The sequence below is a fragment of the Aphis gossypii genome, chromosome 1 (genome assembly GCF_020184175.1).
Source record: "Aphis gossypii isolate Hap1 chromosome 1, ASM2018417v2, whole genome shotgun sequence".
In the NCBI taxonomy this organism is placed as follows: domain Eukaryota; kingdom Metazoa; phylum Arthropoda; class Insecta; order Hemiptera; family Aphididae; genus Aphis; species Aphis gossypii.
In genome coordinates, this window is record NC_065530.1 from 62915227 (window position 1) to 62932169 (window position 16943).

Sequence of the window (16943 nt, forward strand, 5' to 3'; positions counted from 1 at the left end):
ATAAACATATGTATATATTATTGGCATAGTTGGCTGGTATTTAAACGTCTTAAACATAAATACATAATAGGTGCATGACATTAAGTGTATACTTAAACGTTTTTATTTTGTATATTCAAATCTAGTTTCAATATTATTAAATTATGACAATCGTTTTACTAAAACCTGAAATAATAAAAAGTTATGTGTACAACAGCAAAATATGAATAGAAAGTAGTACTGTATGTCTAAATAAAATACGACAAGTATAATGTTCAAAACGTATGAAGTCTTATGTTAAAAAGTCATTGCAACACCGTGGATATCATAATATTATGTAGGTGTATCTGCATAGTATACATATTCTAATATGTACCATAATGTACAAGTATATTATTTAGTACACTAAGTTAGTGTTTCTCTCGTACGTAAAATACCTGAAATAAAAAATAATAATACACGCAAACGTTGTTATATAAACATGGTAGCATCCCGTTAAAATATCATAATATGATAATTTGCGTGAACATATTATTTTAATACAATTCAACAATTTAAATAGTTTCTTTGTTAGCAATTGGTTTCTTACTCTGTATAAAATCTAAAAATTACAGTCCCGAATTAGGATTAGAATAAAATAAAAAAAAAGATATTGGCAGTGTCTCAATTTCAGTAATTGCAGTTGGTTGGTTAGAAGCATACAACACGTAAGACACTAATCAAGATAATGGTTTGTAATAATACACTCTGTTTAAACGTTAAACAGAAACGATATTACAGATGATGTTCGCATAGAAATTATAATTCACAGATAACAAAATAAAGTTATATTGAAAAACGGAGTATTGTTGTAAATACGTGATGTTTGCCAACGTTTAACTTATAAATGATATAGTATTAAATCATATCTATTACGTAAGAAAGTTACCATAACTGTACGAAATGAATTAGTTTCATTCGTGGAGTAGTGGCGTCAAAAAGATCAAACCATAAAAGTAGCAAAATGTTTTCATAATTTTTCAATTTCAACAGCTTTTGATAAATTATCTTGCAGATTGGTATGTAATAAATTGATACACGTGAGAGCTCAAGCACATATTACAAAGGTACATAATATTATATAATATGCATGAATTTCTACTACAGAACCTCTTTTTATAGACCTTACCGTATACATGGTTCTATATAGCTGCTGTTTTGTTTTTCCTCAAAAAAGACAACACGGAGACCATTTTATATGATTTTCAAAAAAAAAAAAAAATAATAATAACAAATATATTTATTATATTATGCGTGTATAATGTGTATATTGTATAATATTATTTTGAAACAAAGCTTTAAAGCTCTCGTAAACCCAATGAAAAATAAAGGATCCCAAAATTACGGGCGAAAGAAAAATGACAATGCAAATTATAATATGATAAAATACGTTTACAATGTCTTAATATAATAGTAAGAATTGTAAGTTATAACTTATTAAAAACTTTGTATGTAAATACGAATTAGTCCATGGAAGTAACTTGATTTTGTTTAAGAAAAAATATATAGGTACAAATAACGTAGCATAAAATTAAAATGCAAAAAATTATATTTATGTTCAGATTTTATTTCAGTTGGAAATTGCGTTATGTGTATGATCAATTTATATAAATATTAAAATAGTAAAAACCAGTATATTATAATATACAGACCATTTATTTTTATTGCTGAAAGTCGAATGTTTATTTTATTATAAACATTTTTTATAGTTATTAAGTAATATATTTAATATTTAAAGATGCATTGTATTTTAATTATACAACCAAATGATTCGATTTTGATAAAAGTTGTGTTTATCTATTTTTGTACTTAAAATAATGTTTATTTATTTTAATCCATTTTATCGTTTTAAAATATGTATCATCTCAAAGAATACTTAGAAAACATTAACTATTAAGATTTATTATTTTATTATCCAAAAGTAGTTTTTTTCGATATTGTTAAGTGTTTTAATAAGCATAACATGAAATAAAGTATACCATAATTTTTAGTTATTATTATAACTAATAATAGATACCGTTTATAAAATCGCTATCGAAAATTTACCTTTAATCTGCTAGGCACTTATTTATCAGTGACTGATAGTTATATTATGCACATTGTGATAAATGTAAAACGTAACTATTTACTTTAAATGTTATTCCTCTGTTGTATTTTGACATTATACAAGATAATTGTTATAAGAGAAACCATCGCTTATCAAAAGAAAAAAATAACATTAAATAATAAACAATATGAAGGTAATTTGGAAAAAAAAAAAGCTAAAATAAAATCGTGTAACGGGAAACAGTCAAACACTATTATCATCAAAAGATTTATACTTAAAAACAAATTTATTTTTTAATTCTAGAAATGTAATACTATTTGTTTATAATTTTTTTTTTTATTATTATTTCCACAGTAGTCATTTAGTTTTCAAACGAACGTAATAATTTAATTTCAAATTGATTTTGTTTTTACCAAGAGATTGAAACAGATTACGTAGGTATGAAATACATATATGACATGTATGACATCATTACATTTTTAAATAATAATATTATCATATGCGATGCTTGAGTGGTATTGGTACCTAGACCACCATCAACTACAGACTTTATTGGTGTCCATATTCTAGTAACCCAAATCAAACTGTCAACCATCTGTATCTAATAAATAGCATCATTGTTCATTAAATAATGTCCATCTTAAAAATTTAAATGAATATTTAAAATATGGATACCATAATTGTCCACTAAGTTTTTATTCTAAATAAATTATAATAGTACAATATGATATTATATCTACTTAACTTTTACTCGTCTTAGCTTACAATATTTCAATTTGTTTATGTCATAATCAATTAGGTACTTTGAGCCCTGAAATATTACATCCAGTTGTTTTATTATAATTACTTACTGCTTGTATTATAGAAACGTGTAATTTCAAACATAGGTATTACACTTTTTTTTAAAAAGAACGTTTATCAGTGATGAGTAACGTATATTTAATTAAACGTAACGTCTACGATCGTACTATATAATTTGGTGAAACACCATATAAGTCCATGGTCGTTATGCTTATTATTTTTATTTTTAATGGTAGGTTAGGCATATTTAAATTAACTTGTCCGGTGCCCACTAGTTAAGTGTTAAATCACTAAACACCAGTTGTATTTAAATATCGGTGTTAATTGTTCATTATAATGGTCCTTATATGTAGTTATGTCTTTATATCTTATTTCATCTATAGTAAAGAAGAATTAATAATAATTATTGTTATTCAAGTTTAACGTATAATTTATAACGCGTAGTAGAAGTGCTTGCTAGAACTCTACTTATTAGTGTAAGTAGTTGTAACTTGTACTAAAATATCAGTATCTATAATGGGTGAGTCGTTTAAGTACGTTTTATAAATACACTCTTATGTTATAGCAAAATATATTATATTGTAAACAATTCATATAATACCCTGATGCGTTATGTGTACCAGAACACTGTTAGTATGTTTATATAATTTATTCGTATAGTATTATATGTGTACCTTATACTACGATAGTAATAATAAACTAAAACCATGTTTCAATGATTTTAATCATTTATATTTTATTATTTTTGATTTTTACTATTACGGATTACTTTTAATAATATTGCATCTCTTTTTATTTCTATTATAATTATTTACCTTACATATCTAATAACCGTAACTGATTATCTATTGTCTGTTGATGTATTAGATGTATAAGGCAATTATATAGGGAATATATAGGCAATTCACGCTAATAATTAAGGTACTTTTTTGCAAATTTGCTTATTATAATAGTTACTTGTACAAATATAAAGTAACAAAAATTACATAAAATATTATTTTACATATATCATCATTCATCATGGTATACAAACATAATATTAAGATAGCTTACCAAACTTGTCTTACTTATAACGTTAATTTTTATATTGAGTTTATTCATAAGTAATATTTTCACTTGAACATCTTAACTTAAGTTCAGTAGAGCACAAATAATATTCAAAAGTATAAAGCGGTTACTTAACTCTCATCATACAGTGGTCGCCGAGAGATTAGACAGTTCTCATTACTCATTTTCGTAGAAAGTTTATAAAAGCGGTCTAAATGTTGTACTTTACGAGTACCTAGTGTTTTATCGTAGGGATGAATTCCAAACTTCAAAGATTTAGTTAGACGCTTATATTTATTGTTGTTATTATTATAAATATTGCTAAGCTAAAGTTTCACTGTATGAGAAAGACATGATACCTATCAGTAAATATTTGCAAGCTATAGTTAAAAGGAATCTTAGAAGATTCTACTGATATCAGCACCAAATACAAATAAACACAGTTCAATAAAAATAGATATCGTGTTTTAGAAATTAAAAAACATTAATATAAGTAGGAACATATTAGTTGATGCAATAAGTTTTTACCAATCCGGTAGAGGGGTTAGTAACTCCTCTATCTTGACACCACTAAATTAATGAGTTAATTATTAATTATTGAACAGTAAAAATATAGTATAAATATCATGTTAACGATATCTGCATTCGATGTTCCAAATCCTACCTATATATTAAATTGAGAATTGCTTTATTTTGACTAGGTGCTTTATTGAAAATAAATTAATGTGATGAAAAGACCTAGACAGAAAGTGAGAATATAACCAAACTAATCATCATGACGATATAATTTTGTTCCCCAGTTAATTCATCAATCACGTTAAAATAATTCACGAGCACAGTATCGTAATTATAAATGCAATATGGGTTGAATATAAAAATAACTTTTTAAAACAAACCAGATGGAATCTTTTCTCTTCAACACCCTTAGTAAATAATTTTAATGACTAATTACGTATTATAGAAATAATAATTTCTATAGGATAATAATTAACATATTATTATTACATAAAATAAAACATTTATCTCTTTTTTCATAAAATATTAAATTATACAATTTATTAATAAAAATGTAATTAATGAAATATATAATAGATTATGTGTGTATACAATATACATACTATTTGTTTAAACTTTAAATACTATAATTATAAATACGTTATTAAGTTAAGTATTTATTTTGGAAAACATCTTATATTACATATTTGTAAATTTTTTTGTATTATAGATTATATTTTTAAAACAATGGTTAATAGGTACTTCAACAAAATTTTAGTTTAGAAAAATAAATTTGTCGGGACAATAAACGGAAAATCGAATAATATTTAACAAAAAACTAAATATAAATATTAAATTTGAAATTTTATTCAAAATAATCATATAACAGCTATATTATATAATAATATTATTACATAAACCTGATTTGTATTTCAATATAATATGTAACTAAGTGATGAATAAAATTTTAGTAATGGGTCTCAGGAACTCTTCTCTAAGCTCACCATTTTTAAAACTACGATAATAAATTGCATTTGAAAAACACAATTTTGAACAAAGATTAGTTTACACCAAAGTTGCTAATCTTCTATAAAAATTATTTTATGATGGTTAGTTATTCATTTTTTTCGCTTAAAAAACGAATGAAACAATAAAAAATAAATTTTCAAAGTACTAAAGTACCATACTGTATAATTTAGATTTGGAAGGTACCTACCTACTACTTGAAGTTGAAACCTAAGTACTTCTGTTAAAAAAGTATTCATAAAAACTGATAAAAATACTATTATAAAACATGGCAAATACTTAATATAAATTATATGGTTCTCAAAATCCAAAATATAATATATTAATAAAAATAAAAAAATCTCACAATTTTTAATGTTTGGTTCATATTAATTGATTATTTTATTTAATGATTTGTTAAATATCTTAACAAATGAGTTTACGATCAAATTTTTAGAAAAAATAAAATGACATTATATATATTATTATTATATACCTACATGTATATTATTATACGTTAAGACTCAGCTTTTTAGTTAAGAAAATAAGTAATGATTAACATATTATGAGAAAAATAATTAATGTTCTTCTTTTTTTTTACTATGTAGATAATTTTATTGTTTTAATTGTTATTTAAGGGTTACATGATAGTACATAATATTATTGCTTATACGTATACGTTAAAATTGTCAATTTAAGATAAAAAAAAATATATAGGTACCTGAGCTGAAAATCAAAAAAGTTTATAAAAATTCGATACATGATTGAAAATAGTTTATAATGAAGAACAACTTTTGATACTAACATTCATTTAAAAATGTACAATTTTATTATCTTATCTGTCACCAAACCACATATGAAATTAGCATACGTGCATTATTGTACCTATATTAATTTAGTACGATAAGTTGTTCAATGTTTACTTAGCTTAATATTCATATAGGTTTTATAATAATAAATAGCACGTGGTTAAAAAGTGTTTTGAAACATCAGTATTAGACAATTTACAAACAGTATAGAATGGTAAAAAAATTATAAAAAAATTCAAAGTAGAGTTTAATTATTACTATCAATAAAATTGCATTACTATAATATTATAATTTATAACGTTAATTGGTATCTGTAATATTCGTTTCTCAATACTATTTAGGATATTAATTTACATTCTACAGTCATATATTTCTAATTTAACTTAATATTTTACCGTTAGTACTTAGTTATATTAACAACTAACACTATTTGTATTAAATTTACATCATGATTAAAATACTCAGACGTCAAAATACAAAAACATAATCACGTTAAATACGTTAATGGCGGAAAACAACATTAGGCCATTTCTGTGAATATTGTTTTCTTGATGTTAAAATCCATTATAAAATAAACGTGAAAATAAGCCAGCGTGAAAAAGTATTTCTGATTTCTGGTGATAAAGTCAAAGAGGTTTATGTAATTAGAATAATTAGATATTCCAATACATTCGAACTATGTTATGAAAATAAAGACTTCAAATATTATGTTTATAAAACATTATAATTTATAATATTGTCAGTAATTCAATTTATTAAATCAACTTTTAAAGAAAGATAACAAAATTTTTTAAATCATATTCATGGAAAATATATAGATACGTTTTCTAAATAAAATTTAGCTTAAGAATAATTCTCAAATAGTTTTAAACCAAAATTCCATGCTTATATTAAATATTTACTAAACAAATACTACCATATCCTGTTCTATTAGTAAAAACTTCTTTGAATTCTTAAAATACATATAAAGTATAAACCAAAAACTCTATACTATGTATTAAATATTATTTAGATAAATGTAAGTATAAATGTATTAAAATAAATCACTTACCTATTATTTTGTAGTCTACAATTTTTAGACAGGTTGGATAAGTAAATAAACCTTTATGTAATAGTTAATTGTATCAACTGTAAAAAGCTCTGTTCAAAAGCACCAAACTTCTAACCATCAAATCTATCTTTTAAAATTTACAATTTATATTATCTAATATTATTATAAAAGGTGCCAATTGCGCCGATACGAGAGAAACACAACTAGTACATAACAGTTAATTTTGTCGAATCAGTTAGATACGTATGGCATAAATTATAAAAAAAAAAGATCAGTGTATTAAAATTATATTTATGTTGTTGTAATATGTATTGTATACATGATTACGTTTATTGTAATTAAGTGCATCTCGCCAGAAACAATAAACTTAAAGAGTTGAACAACGCAACGGTTAATCGTCTGTGAGACGTGTCGAAACGATATTTTTTAAAACAAGCCCATCAAATTGAAAATTTTGCTATTAAAAACCAATACCAGTAAATCACCTATATGCTTATGTTAGTGGGAAACGTTTGGTTTTCATTTAGCTTATTGGTCACAACGTGTTATGGTCAGTAAGGACGTTTATGCGAGGGAAGCGAAAATTAAAAAATAGACAGTTTTCCAGGTATAAAGTTATTAAGTGGAATATTTATGGCATTTTAACGTCTCGTCTACTCTTACTATTATACTATATTATACTATAGACTCTTTCAGATGTATTAGTATTACAACCCAAACCCTTAACCCCATAAAATTCCTTAAAAATCTCAAATCGTTTAACGTTGAACATTACATTTTTGGTTGATTATTTCATAAAATAGAGAAATTATCTCAGTTAATCAATACAAAATTAAAAATACTTAGTTTTTACATGGAAATGTTAAATATTATTAGTGATTAAGTATTAAAGTTGAAAAACTATATCAATACTAAATGCTAACACCAATGCATAATAATAAATATTATTTCGATGAAATTATTACATTTTTTTATTCGATTAAATTACATGTAAATATAATTAAAATTAAAACAATATATTGACGATTGAAATCAATTTTTGGTAATGTACTCACTCAATAATAAACTAAAATTTCAGAATGATAGAGTAATCTGTTTAATAGAAATATAAAATTTAAATAAAATAAAATATTTTCGTATTAACTGTCACACGTTTTAACGTTAAAACGCATTTGTACTTATTATTATAATAGTATATACATAATACCTAGTACTTATGTGAACTTACAATTAAAATTTTTGTTTGTTATATTATTATAGACTATAGTAATAATAATTTAATACATTTTGCGCTTCTGAGAGTTTCTTGATCACTGGTTGTGCGTCAGAAAATGGCTGAAAACACGGCTAAAAGCTGAACAAATGATGGTGACGATAGGCGTATCCCGTTAAACCACCGAAGAACATACTTTTAGAGAAGTGTTATCGGTTGTCGTTTCAAATAAATTCGTGCTATATTTTAGTTAGTATAGTTTAGACACAATTTCCACTCTACTGTAAATGTTTGTGTAATTGATGCGCCACTCGAATCGACCGATGGTAAACGCGATTTGTACACTTATCGTCGGCTGGTTTTTAGTTTTTACCAACTATCTCGGAGTTTAATTATTGTACTTTGAACTTCTGTTTTAACTTTTTCAACGATTTATTGACCTAAACCCTATGATAAACATGCAATATGTAAGGTTCTTAACGTTTGGCTGACTAAAATAATTTGATATTTGTCCTCTTGGATACCGTTGACCTGATTAGCAGATAGATTGTTTTATCAGATCAAATGCACCACTAAATATCCCGGTGGAATACCACTGATTGGTCAGACGGTGTGAAAATTATTCTGAAAACAGATTTGACTTACTTGTTATATCATCAGGAAATTATAAGAAGCTCACTATATTTTATTTTTTGAAATAATTTAAGAAATAAATTGGTAATGTTTCGTAATATTTAAATCAAAATATAAATGTATATGTTGAATTATTAAATTTCAACTTATGTCTAGATTTATAAATATACGAGTAGTACAGCTTACATGCAAGCTGTATTTTATGAAATCACATAATTTTTGAATAAATAGAATACAATAAATTTATAACATGATTAATAATAATTTATCTACCTACATATTATAATATTACGATAAAATTTTACTAATATTTTACTCAATGTCTACTATATTTTAACATAAATATATTTTTGGGCTGGATAAAACTTCGTAATCGTGATGGATACATTTATTATATTACCGATATTTAACTTAACAAAAGATTATATGACCGATTTCATGTCCTCAAAGATTAAGAATATTGTTATTAATCTATGGTGTCATCAGTACAATAACTAGTTTTCCCCTAGCAACAAAATAGCAATCAATTTATACTATCATAATTTTTAAAATATATCTTTATATTATAATTCATTTTTTTATAAATAGTATATTAATAGTAGTATAGGTAATATTACTATTTATAAATACATACAGTGTATGTCATAATTTAATTATATCTATGAAATTAAATTATTTTTAATTATACCTATTAAATATATAACATATCCAATAGTCATGCTAATACATGTTAAACTTTAATTTTCAATTATGTTTGGTAAAATTTTAAATCCTAATAAACATTTTAAATATTTAAATAACACATGGGTAATTCAAAGCAGATTTTAATAATTTGAAATGCGCTTGAATGGTTTAATAATAATACAATTTTTTCTAAATAATATTTCATTATTTTATGATCCGTCGAGACGTAAAGTTATAGTATTCTATTAAAATATGGTTATGGAAAATTAAAATTACACCGGCTACGCCATTGCGTACCTGTAATAGTGAATATCAAAGCAGTATTATAGGGTTTTAAAGATACTTGGGATTCTGACCACCATGCCACAACACAAAGTCTAGGTTTCCGGTATTCTTCATGGCTTAATTACGAAACTCGATAGTTTCACTCAAGCCCGAACAAACGAAAGGATCTCTTTTCAACCGCGTCCACCGTAATGCAAACTTTGTTCACTTTCGTCTCAGAATTTTCATTCCATCCGTATAGTCTGACCTATCTGTTCCGATGGTATTTGCATTTAAAACATGTATAAACAGTGTAGATAGTAAAATATTATCACATTATTATGTGTGACGTGTCGCGCACATCCACTGGCGCAATACTGCGGATAAAATGTTTTTATCATGACGTTATCGTTTTTGGTTTTTGAATTTTTTTTCGTTACGTGAATGACGATTTCGATTAGCCAATTATATGCTGTATAATATAATTATTTGATCTCTACAGTAAATGGGTAACCTATATACGTTCCGTGCGTTGTCCACGCAAAAGAAACGTGCTCGGATTACATTTGGAGAAAATAATGTTATAGGTACATTAGAGTAGGTGTTAAGTGAACCTCGTAATTGAGTAGGCCATTAATGAATGTGTTAAATTTGAATTCGATGAAAAATTAATTAAAGTGCATAGACCATCTACAGTTGATTGACCTAATTTTTTCCAAAAACAAAATGCATATGTTAAAAATAATTATTATATTAGTTATTTCATATGCTATATCTAACTTATATATCTTGAAAGTCGATACCGGAGAACTTTGTCAAAATATAATAGAAATATTTATTAACAAAACAATTAGTAGAATTTTGATTTTTAGTTTCGGTATGAACCACTTATGATGAAACTTATTTAAATCAATTATTATTATTTTTTTAACAAAAAAACATTGTTATCAAAAATATTTCAAATGTCTATAAATAGGAGATTATTACAATAAATATTTTGAAAATTGCATTGTATATAAAAAAATATCATTTATGTTAACGTGGAATGATTCAAGTTTCTAAGACCAATATTTTTTGAATAATAACAAAATAACAAAAATGATAAAAGGATAATTGGTTGTTATACACACATTTTAGAACCTCAATATTTTGTTTTTAATTAATAACGTCAACACTAATACAAATTGTATGTATATTTATCGTTAATTCATTATTTTTTTTTAATTTATAGTTAAATTATTTACCAAGATTCTTCTAGTATTTTTTCAATATTTTTACTCATAAATAAAAATTATATTTTGTGTCATAATAGCTACATTGAACAAAAATATAAAGTGTTTTAAACAATAATATTTTATTTTAAAAATGTTAATATCAATATTAGGTGAAATTTTCAAATCACTTGTGTTATTCATATAAATAAAACAAAATTAGTTTTTTTGAAATATGTAGAGATATCTCAAATGTAATAACTTAATCTTATTTTCTAACAAAAACTACCTTCAAAATTGAATATCGAATCATTTTCACTGATCTAAAAGTCAATGAGAGAAAAAAAAACTAACACTTTTATCCCTCAACTCAGAATATATAATGGTTTTAAGTTTTTATTTGTTATTCATAATAGCTCTTAGTACCTATACTAACTATGATAACTCATATTAAATACCTATTTATATTGTTAAACATTATTTTATTAAAAATTATTAATCGAATAATAAAAATTAAATTAAATAATAAGTTCTTAATATTTGTTTGGTTTCCACCTTTTCGAGATATATTAATAGTAATTATGAAAAAAATTTCAAGTACAGTCGTGTAAGGTGCACACATGAATTTATACTTGGATCAAATTACGCCTTTGAAATAAAAACTTATAAAAATAAATGCCACCTGTTATTGGTTCTTGAATATTTTTCAAGTACCTATAATTATTATTTAAAAATATGAAATATGTTTAAAATTTAAATCATTACATTTTATATTAATGTATTTGCGGCGCGAGAGGGGTTCGTATGTGCGATACTGACTTCATAAAAAGCGGCTGTTATTCTAATATTATGTTTATTTTACTGAAAAATGTGACTTAAACGTTTTCACAATTGAAAGAAACTCCAAAATATTTTACTTCAAAAGCCAAATTATATTAATTATAAATTAATTGTTTATGACATAGTTATAAATTTATAATATAGAAACAGAATATTTTAATATTTAATGTAGGTACAGTAAATTAGTTTGTTGGTTACGCAAAGATTCCTTTCAAATTTATAGTAAAAACTAATTTACACTACTTCATAATTAGATATTCAATAAAATGTAGGTATACATTTTAATTAATACTTTGGAAATGCTGTGTTACAATATACTTGTGTTTTTGTATTTTATGTATTCGTTTCAAAATGTAAGTTAATGAAAAATTTTAATTTCCATTTAATAATTTAAATTTTCTTTGTTGAACCGGCGTCAAAATTTTTACAAGAATAATACTGTAAATCTTTTATTAATTTCAACATTTTAATTGTAATATATAACTTATTTAACTACTTACTCAATTAAGTAGGCCGTGGGCTTTGAAACTAATATATATATTATATATATCATATTAACTTTTTGTATCTATATATTAATTTAAGCTAAAATTGCATTTTTTTTAAACAATATGATACTGCTTAGAAATAACCGTATTATGTTATAAGGTATCTATATATTTTTGCGTTTGAATTGGAAATTCATATAAATATTAAATTGTTATTGGGGTGAAAAGTGTATGTATTGAGTACAAACTACAAATTAATACAATTTTATTTAAATAAAAAAGTAATAAAAATTGATATTGATGAAATTGAAATAATTTAGTCATTGAGTAGTTTTTTAATACTGAAAATCTCGATTAAAATAACAGTTTTGTTAGGTTGAAAAGATTTAAAACTAATTAGTGGAAAAGAGGTTATAGCCTACTTTAAGCTGAGAAAAACATTATTCGTGAGTACCTACAGGTATTGGTTGATGTTTTTATTTCGACAGTTTCTCATGGTTCACTGAATTTTATGGCATTCAAATAATATTTACTTAAACCTTGATACTCTTAGTAATTAATTCGAACAATAAGTTTCTAATATCTGAGAATCTTTAAAAATAAAAACGAAATATATAGACAAGTCAATTTTATTCGTTGAAAAAAATATGTGCTGTTAATTGTTTTACTTGATTAAGTGCAAAACTTAATCACAACAATTTTTAAAAACTTATATGAGTAAATTACAGTGTTTGTCCTCAACCTCTATAGCAGGGGTAGCCAAACCGCGTCTCGCGAGCAGCATGTGGCTCGCCACATACACTTTTGCGGCTCGTATCGTATCATATTGTAACAAAAAATTTTTTCATATAAATTTATGTATATAATAATATGAGCTTTTTTTTTTTACATTTTAGTTCTTCCTTATTTATTAATGCATTTGGTGGCTCGCGAGTCTCTTTTCGCTGAACACCCCTGATATATAGCATAGAGTCTATACTATATAAGATATTTTTAAGTAATGCCGTGTATAATAAACTTAACATTTGATTGAATGTAACATCCACCCCGTTACCCATACCAACTACTTAAAATAATGTTTCCGTAGAAAAAGTGGTCATTACAATGTGCATAATAGGTATGATATTTTGTATTTTGTATTTTTAATATATTTTCATACATTATTCTGCCATATCAAAATAACGTAATGAAGTCTCACTCAGATAAAATTAACTTGTTTTAATGGTAAATTAGCGTTTTATAATATAAGATTATATTATGATCCTCTTTATATTATGTATTTTCGATCATGACATACTTATATTATCAGTGTTACCTTGTCTAATGTATGACCAAGTGATCAACAACTTCCTAATCAAACACTGTTGTCCATTAGATAAATGGATGCTTTTAAAAAAGGACGAAGGCGTTAGTAAGTAACCTGTTATCCCACTCACACTTGACTGAGTATACATGAAAAGCAATTGTAGTAGCACTTAAACATAAAAGCTGTTCTACTAAATTTCAGTGTTGAAGAAATTGTACGTAGGTATAAGTGTATAATTACACATCCAATCAAGAAAAATCCACATACATTTTAATACTATAGTTTCATGTACATGAAACTGTAAACTAGTATAAAAAATAAACAAATTAAGTACCTACCTACCTCTATAATATTATAGGTAATCAATTATTTTAGTTTATTTTTAAATATGTTTGATTTAGTTTTTTTTAAAGTGGCATAATAAATTATATTAAGTGAATATCATAGTAAATCATTAATAATTAAGAGTTGAGTAAATGAAGTAAACTAAATCATTTTTAACTATTATGGGATAAGCTGTTTGTATAATACTTTAGTTTTGTCTTTGTAACTTAGTCACATTAACTGTATAATACAATACCTATATCGTATGAATATAACCTGATATCTACAATTTTCCATCTAGAAGAGTAAGTACACTATTAGCATTTCAAAAGAGTGAAATTCGCTATTAATTTAAACATTGACAGAAATCACGTATTTAAAATTAAATGCTAACAAGTAAGAAATTTAAATACAAAAGAATATCTTACTATACTAGTAAAAACATTGTTACAATTTCAAGATGGTAGATCCTATCATCACAAAAATAATTGAGTTTTTGCATTGTATAAGCCTATGTTGTGATGATCGACCGTAGGTTTCTTAGATTTGTAATTTTGATTTGATTTATTGATAATTTAATAAATAGTTCCTTATAGGTGGTTTTTAGTGTTTACAGTGAGGTAACTAAAAGAATACACTTGAAACCTACGCTATACAACAGAAATTAGTATTTTAGATCTTCATAATTTATTTTTTGAATAATGGTAGACAATTTTCATTTACGCAAACAATTAATAAAAATAAGGAATTTTTATTTTTAGTTAAAAATGTACCACATTCACTTTAATAATATATTTTACTTAGTTTTTTTTCGTATAAGAAATTATTACAATTATTTTTTAATTCGTTTTTTGATGGGGCTTGAGAAAATTCAAAGGTACACCTCAATTTCTTTTATTTCCATCAATCAATTTAATAAAACTCATGTATAAATAATGTATATTCACTATTGTTTATATACCTAATAAGTATACTTACATAGTTGAGTATATTACAATTTAAATTTAATTTACAATTATAAAGTATATTATAAAGTTTGTAGGTACAATGATACTTACAGAATTGTAATACAAATAATCCTATTAATATGATTATAATCTTTATCATTGTATTAAAAATAAAAACCTTTTAAACATACATCATTGGTTTTCAAATATATAATTTTTAAATGAATTCTTATTATATTCTAAGAAAGGATTCAATTACTCCAATTTAAATTAAGTTGTAAAAACTTAACAAACTTACTGTATTACTGTGTGGAGTATATTAACAAGTAATTTCAATAGTTTTTATTTCTTTAGTCAAATTGTATTTTTTTCGAACAATATTTTCTCGATTTTCTAAGATCTCGCTCTTTTAGTTTGTAATATAATTTTAAGAAAGCAGATGATTTCAATATGTGTACAAGATTGAACGAAATATTCTTTTAAATAACATATATTATTTCCGTGTATCACCTATAAATATACGTATTTATTTTATTATTATTATCGATAGCACTTTAAATGATATGCAATGCACAACCAAATTTACAGGAAAAAATGCAAAATTCTGTTCAGGATTGTTTTTAGAATACTTTGATAAATTGCTTTAAGATTTAAAAATATAAAACTTCTCCATCCCTCTGTATAATCTCTTGACCTATTGTGTGATATATTATAATTCCTATCAAATATAATCTCAGAAAATATGAACGTTAAGAATTGAATTAATTCTCATAAATCTGTATGATTGATATCCATAACTTTTGTAAGATATAACCTACCTAATAGGTGAAACATGTTAAAAACAAATAACACTCGTACATTTTTAGAAAACCAAAAAGTTATACATTTATGTGTTCGTACAATATTAAATAAACAGTAAAATATAAACTATAAATGTATCTTAAATAAATTTGATTAATAACTAATAGTATTCATTTATTAAACCGTAAAAAACAAAATATGAAACATAACTATGCAATATAAATTTAATATAACAATGAATTTTAACGTACCTAAATACTAATAATTGATTCAATTAACCATATAATTATTTACAAAAATGAATAATACATTTTTAATAGAGTGAAAAATTGGTTATATAACTCAATATAAATTAAATTATATTTTATTATACAAGTAATTTCTATCATATATAATATAGTCGAAACCTTTCAAACATTTTTTGTAACCTTTTTATCATAAAATTATGTAAATATTAAAAATCAAAAGTTGTAAAGCAACTTTGAAGATTTATGGTTTAATTTATTTTACTTAAATTAGTAATTAACATTTAACTAAAATTATATAATTGTTTTAATGTATACAATTAATTATTAGTAAACACAAAAATTTATATTAACTATATTAAACAAATAAACCTTTCATATTTAAATTTTGCCTAATTAAGAATTCAAAATATCAATAACGATCAACGTAATGATATTTATGGCATCTCCACCCATATTATACCTAATAAAATCGTTTCTTTTGTTTTATAAAAATTAAAAAAAACCTTTGCCTGCACGAATAACAATTAACCATTCCAATACATCTATTTCAGCACTCCATTCTTTAACCGTATTTTCACATTAAAAAACATTTTTTTTCCAGGAACGTTAGAAATTTACTTAATTACTATTACTTCTCAAACAACGGAGTATAAACAATATATAAAATGTATAAGTTGGGAATGATTGCGTTTCTCAGTTATTCTTATAGGA

General features: G+C 24.1%; 1 protein-coding gene and 1 long non-coding RNA gene across 3 annotated transcripts in view; both read left to right on the plus strand.

Moving 5' to 3' along the window:
• Positions 1–16943, plus strand: part of LOC114132034 (tachykinin-like peptides receptor 99D) — a 46989-nt gene that overhangs the window by 8698 nt on the left and 21348 nt on the right. The gene's annotated exons all lie outside the window — the stretch shown is intronic.
• LOC126549051 (uncharacterized) lies at positions 93–1375 on the plus strand. The gene is made up of 3 exons (XR_007603197.1): positions 93–316; positions 653–974; positions 1034–1375. It is a non-coding gene; the product is annotated as an uncharacterized LOC126549051 (long non-coding RNA).